The sequence below is a fragment of the Dasypus novemcinctus genome, chromosome 12 (assembly GCF_030445035.2).
Source record: "Dasypus novemcinctus isolate mDasNov1 chromosome 12, mDasNov1.1.hap2, whole genome shotgun sequence".
NCBI classification, from domain to species: Eukaryota; Metazoa; Chordata; class Mammalia; order Cingulata; family Dasypodidae; genus Dasypus; species Dasypus novemcinctus.
In genome coordinates this window covers 53,831,360-53,838,032 of record NC_080684.1, presented here as the reverse complement: position 1 = coordinate 53,838,032, position 6,673 = coordinate 53,831,360, and the positions used below count along the sequence as shown (strand labels likewise).

General features: G+C 40.8%; 1 pseudogene; it reads left to right on the top strand.

Annotated features, from left to right (window-relative positions):
* The first annotated feature begins 4,138 nt into the window (after positions 1-4,138).
* On the top strand, positions 4,139-4,706 carry LOC101411618 (GTPase NRas pseudogene; annotated as a pseudogene).
* The last annotated feature ends 1,967 nt before the right edge of the window (positions 4,707-6,673 follow it).

Below are 6,673 nucleotides of genomic sequence, written 5' to 3'. Positions count from 1 at the left end.
ACCTGATAGTCTACAGCTGCCTTGTGGAGAAAACAGAGGCTGAGCCCAAAGAGAAACAGTGCCCTTGGAAGAGAGGAACCCAGGAAACCTGAACTCTTGGCAGACATTGGCAGTGTATTAGTCAGCCAAAGGGGTGCTGATGCAACATACCAAAAATGGTTGGTTTTTAAAAGGGTATTTATTTGGGGTAGGGGCTTACAGATACCAGGCCATAAAGCATAAGTTACTTCCCTCACCAAAGTCTATTTTCACATGTTGGAGCAAGATGGCTGCTGACATCTGTGAGGGTTCAGGCTTCCTGGGTTCCTTCCTTCCTGGGGCTTGCTTCTCTTTCTCCTGTGAGCTTACTTCCTGGAGCTCCAGCTTAAGGCTTCAGCATCAAACTCCAACATCAAAAACCCTGCAACTCTGTCCTTTGCCATGCCTTTTATCTGTGAGTCCCCACCCACCAAAGGGTGGGGACTCAATGCCCTACTGGCACAAGAGGTTTACATAATTACTTAATCAAGTAAACCTATGAATCCAAAATAATCTAATATGTCCAGAGGAAAAGATCAGTTTACAAACATAATCCAATATTTCTTTTTGTAATTCATCAATAAAATATCAAACTGCTACAGGCAGCCATCTTGCTGTAACATGTGGAAATAGACTTTGGTGAGAGAAGTGACTTATGCTTTATGGCCTGGTAACTGTAAGCTCCTATCCCAAATAAATACCCTTTATAAAAGTCAACAGATTTCTGGTATTTTGTATCAGCATCCCTTTGGTTAACTAATACATCATGGTATCAAAAATTTCCAGTCTTGTGGATGCCATCAGCTCAAAAAAAAGAAGTGGGGGCATGACCTGCAATGTGACCTGAGACATCAGTGAATAGAAAGACACATGATTCAATGATAATTTTAAAATAAATGTTCTGGCGGATTTAGCCCAGTGATTAGGGCGTCCGTGTACTACATGGGAGGTCCACGGTTCAAACCCTGGGCCTCCTTGACCCATGTGGAGCTGGCCCATGCGCAGTGCTGATGCACACAAGTAGTGCCCTGCCACGCAGGATTGTCCACTGTGTAGGGGAGCCCCACGTGCAAGGAGTGCACCTCATAAAGAGAGCCGCCTAGTGTGAAAGAAAGTGCAGCCTGCCCAGGAATGCTGCTGCACACACGGAGAGCTGACACAACAAGAGGACACAACAAAAAGAAACACAGATTCCAGTGCCGCTGACAACAACAGAAGCGGACAAAGAAGACGCAGCAAACAGACACAGAGAACAGACAACCAGGGTTGGGGGTGTGGGGGGGGAAGGGGAGAGAAATAAATGAATAAAATAAAATAAATGTTCTGGTCATTTTGTTCTCAGGTTCCCACTAAATGATGTGGCATCATGAGAAATGAAAAGAGAATTAAAATGCAGAAGATGTTTATTTAGTGGGGGAAAAAAAGGAAACAAACAGAAATACTGGAGTTGAAGAACACAATACCTGAAATAAATAATTCCCTACAGAGTTTCAATAGCAATTGAAGCTGGCAGAAGAAAGAATCAGTGAGCTTGGAGAAAATTGAAATATTTCAGACTGGGGGGCAGAATGAAAAACAGCAAACAGCTTTAGAAATCTGTGGGACACCATCAAGCATTTTGATATATATGTATTATGGGACCCCAAGGGAGAAGAAAGAGAGAAAGAAACAGAAGGAATATTCAAAGAAATAATGGCAGATAACTTCCAAAATTTAATGAAAGACCTGAATATGCATATTCAAGAATCCCAGTGAACCCCAAACAAGATAAATTCAAAGTATACCCAGATATAAAGAAGTCAAACCATCGAATGCCAAAGACAAGAAGAGGGTTCTGAAAGCAGAAAGAGAAAAGCTATATGTTATGTACAAGGGAGTCTCAATAAGATTATGTGTTATTTCACATCAGAAACCATAGAAGCAAAAAGGCAGTGGTATGAAATAATTGAAGTGCTAAAAGAAAATAATGGTCAACCAAGAATTTTAAATACAGCTAGACTTTCAAAAAATGAAGGACAGATTAAGACATTCCCACATAAATAAAAGCTGAGGGAATTTGTTGCCACTAGACATGCCCTACAATCAAAGGTAAAGGAGTTCTTCAGATTGAAAGGAAAGAACACTGCACAGTGATTCAAAGTGGCATAACAAAATAAAGACCTCCAGTAAAGGTTACCATGTGGATATGATAAATGCCAGTAACTATTGTCTTGTATTTTTTAGTATGTAATTCCACTTTTTACTGCTCACAGACTATAAAATGCAAATGCATAAAAAGTGATGACAAATCTATAGTTTGGAACTTACAATGTATAAAGATGTAATTTGTTACAAGTACAAAAAAGAGATGGGGGTTTGCAGATATATAGGAATAGAGAAATGTGTGCTCCTGAAATTAAGTTGGTATCGAACTGTGTTAAGTTGGGTCACAACTGTGGCAGGGGAGGATCACTTGTGCAGGGTATCAGTGATGGGGGGATGTGCAAAGAGGGGTGCACCTGGGACATGCCTCTGTGGAATATGAATATGTTCAAGTGATCATGGGATATTGTCTTGGTGGGTGGAGACCCCACAATAACTGAAAGAATACTGAATTCCCATCCTGGGAAGTCCTGCTATATTCTCTATTAGAGAGGCAAGAATCCCCAGAGTACATGGGCAGTGCCTAGCAAAGGAGGACAGACCATTATGCCAGGCCCTTGATATTGAAGGTTGTACTTATGAACCTTTTCTTGTGAAATTGCAACTTAGCCTAGTATTATATATTGTCTAAGAATTACCTCCTGAAAGCTTCCTTGTTACTCAAGTGTGGTCTCTCTCTAAGCCAAACTCAGCATATAAATGCACTACCACCTCCCGGGTATGGGACATGACTCCCAGGGATGAGCCTCCCTGGCACCAAGGGATTATTACCAAACACCAACTAGCGATGCATTTGGGAAAAAACCTAGACCAAAAGGGGGAAATACTAAATACTAATGCATTTTTATGTATTGGAGAGTTCAAAGTGAGTGAGGAGTTCATTCCAGAGATTGCACATATGCACATCTCAGCAGGATCTCATTGACTGCCACAGTAAACAGTGTCTCAAACAGCCAGGTTCCTAAGGGCTCTAGAGATGTCTAGACACTATAGGCAGGACAGACAACCTCAGGAATTTGGCACCTTGTCAGTGGAACTTACTTTGCAATATATGCTTCCCAGTGTAACAGAGTTAGACTCATTTATAATTTCCCTACACATTGCTCTTCTGTCCCTTTTATTTGAACCTAAAATTAGCACTATACTTGTTAAATATTTGTACTAGAGACTTAAATCTTTGGTGTCTGTTTATATGCCAGTTGAGTCCAGAATCTCAGCAGGGTTACAAAACCTACTCTCAAGTTCATTGGATTCACTTACAACAACTAACAAAAGGCTGATGATGGACAACACCCATGCCAAAAAAAAAAGAGTATTTACAACTGCAAGCAAGACAGTTCCATCCATCTTCCTCATGGGATCTAAGCCCCCTCTCAGTCGGAAACAGAGTGGATATCGCCACCCCAAAATCCTCAAGATTGAGGAATGAAAAGACATAAGGGGGGAATGCAACTTTGGATTAAAGTAGACTTATTATTATTGCAACAATGGAAGAACTTGTATAATTCATACAAAGGCAGTGGCTACCAGATGTTCTGAGGGCAGGGAGAGGGAAAAATAGGTGTAACATGGGGCATTTTAGGGGCATTGGTATTGTCCTGCATAACATTGCAATGACAGACACCGGCCATTATATATTTTGTCAAAACCTATAAAATTATGTGGTACAAAGTGTAAACTATAATGTAAATTATAGTCTATGGTTAGTAGCAATGCTTCAATATGTGTTAATCAATTGTAACAAATGTACCACACTAATGAAAGATGTTAATGGAGGAAAGTATGGGAGGGAGAGGGGATGGGTTATATGGGAATCCCCTATATTTTTTATGTAACATTCATGCAATTTAGCTATTTTTTAAACTACTATGATTAAAATAAAGTAATTTTGTTTTTCTTTAAACCATTTTTTCCTGGTTGTAGTCCTGAACCTGTCTGAAGTGGAGGATGTGAAGCTTGAGATTCTTGCTGTTGTGAAATGACTTAGTAAAAACTGGTGGTGGTTGGAGCAGGTGGTATTGTGAAAAGTTCACTGACAATCCAGCTAATCCAGAATCACTTTGTAGATGAATATGATCCCACTATAGAGTATTCTTACCAAAAACAGGTGATTATAGATGTTGAAACCCGTCTGCTGGATATACGGGATACAGCTGGACAAGAGGAGTACAGTGCCACGAGAGAAAAATACATGAGGACAGGGGAAGGTTTCCTTTATGTTTGCCATCAATAATAGCAAATCGTTTTCAGATATTAATCTCTACAGGGAGCAGATTAAATGAGTTAAAGATTCATTTGGTGTTCCCCTGGTGCTGGCAGGAAACTAGTGTGATTTGCCAACAAGGACAGTTGACACAAAACGAGCCCATGAACTTGCCAAGAGTTAGAGGATTCCATTTCCTGAAACCTCAGCCAAGACCAGACAGGATGTCAAAGATGCCTCTTACATACTGGTAAGAGAATTACATCAGTACTGAATGAAAAAACTCAACAGCAGGGATGATAGGACTCAAGGTTGTACGGGGTTGCCATGTGTGGTGATATAACAAAATATCAATACTTATACTTCCACTCATATTCAAACTTGGGTCACACCAAAGAGCTCTACATTTGCATGTGTTCCGGTATTGTAAAAATTTGGAGAATAATAAAAAGAAAAGAGAAAAGAAAAAAACTTGAGTGCACTTTTAATAGGTGTGATCAATTATTTTCAGCCTGAAAAGCAGTATATTAACTAACTAAATTTTCACTGCATGTCATGGTATCTTGATGATGTATATAAATGTTGCCCTCAATCTCTTTCTCATCCCATCCTGTGCCCGTCACCCCACATCAACCAGTACTTGATAATTATTTCAATTGAGTAAAATATGGTGCTAATGAACCAGGGCCAGAGTTTCAAAACTTGAACGAGTCAGTTAGCATACACAAGGAGAAATACTTCCAAAGTAGCACGTTGCACCAGTAATTCCAGCTAGAAGTTTTGCCAGAGGCATGCTGTTGGCTCTGCAAGGAAAGAGGCCAGTTAGCGCAAATCCTTCACCATGACTTGGTATACTAAGGAGGGTCAGTCTAGAATTCTTTATGAATAAAGCATTTAGACCTTTTTTTAAAAGCCACATAGAACCTCTAAATTAAGCCAATAGTTTTTTTCATCAAATTTTTTTTTGAGAATGATGATATCTCAAATCAAAACTAAAAAATTTTCTTTATACATATTGTTCAATGAAGGATTTGAGACAGAATTTTAATTAGTCTCTGCATATCAGGTAATCAAAGCTAATAAGTTTGTTAAAAATAAGTAGTCTTCAAGTTGAAATTGCTGTTTGAGAAAATAAAAAATCAATAAGAGACTTGGATAACTTTGTTTAGATTTTTATTTTACTCTATTTTTCTTTATCCACCCCTCCCCCAAATGATTCTCTCATCTGTCTGCTCATTGTTTGCTCGCCTTCTCCAGGAGGTACTGAGAACCGAACCCAGGACCTCCCACATGAGAGGTGAGTGCCCAATGGCCTGAAACACTTCTGCTCCCTGTCGGTTGCTGTGGGAGCGGCATCTAGCTCATTGCAGTGGGAGGTGGCATCTGCTCATCTTCTTTTAGGAGGCACCAGGACCTGAACCTGGGACCTCCTATGTGGTAGGCAGGCACCCAACTAGTTGAGCCACATCCACTTCCTGACTTGGATAACTTTGATAAAAAGAATAATTCCAAAATGGCCACTCTCTGTTCTGGTCTTCTAAGTCTAAATACTTACTGAAATCCTCCATCTTCTAGTATGAACCCTCATTTGTTAAGCAAACTCCACAATACCTTGAAAGGAATTCAGAAGAGAGGAAGAAACAGATTGTGTCCAGAGTACAATAAACCCAGGGAGTTATGTTCCCTAGTGCTGATTCTGGGAGCTCTCTCAGTACTGTAATCACCTGTGAACAGAAATTCTCTCCCTTGTTTCTCCTCCTTTATGGACATTACTCTGATGTTTTCCTGAGGCTAGATTGAGGCTTACCACCTCAACCAGTCGTTTTTTTAAATACTTTTTAAAAAATTTCTCTCCCCTTCCCTGCCCGGCCCCCCCCCCCCCCCATTGTCTGCTCTCTGTGTCCATTCACTGTGTGTTCTTCTGTGTCCGCTTCTATTCTTGTCAGCAGCACCTGGAATCTGTGTCTCATTTTGTTGTCATCTTGCTGCGTCAGCTCTCTGTGTGTGCGGTGCCAAATCTGGGCGGGCTGCGCTTTTTTTCGCGCTGGGTGGCTCTCTTTACAGGGCGCACTCCTTGCATGTGGGGCTCCCCTCCTCGCGCACATCAGCACTGCACGTGGGCCAGCTCATCACACGGGTCAGGAGGCCCTGGGTTTGAACCTTGGACCTCCCATGTGGTAGGCAGACGCCAAATCCGTTTCCCAAGTCTTTTTTTTTTAAGTGTCCATGTGACAGGTACCTTGGCTCTTCCTAAAATGTCTATTAAATTTAATGTCAAATTAGGGAGAAAGAGATAGATCCTCATCTCAG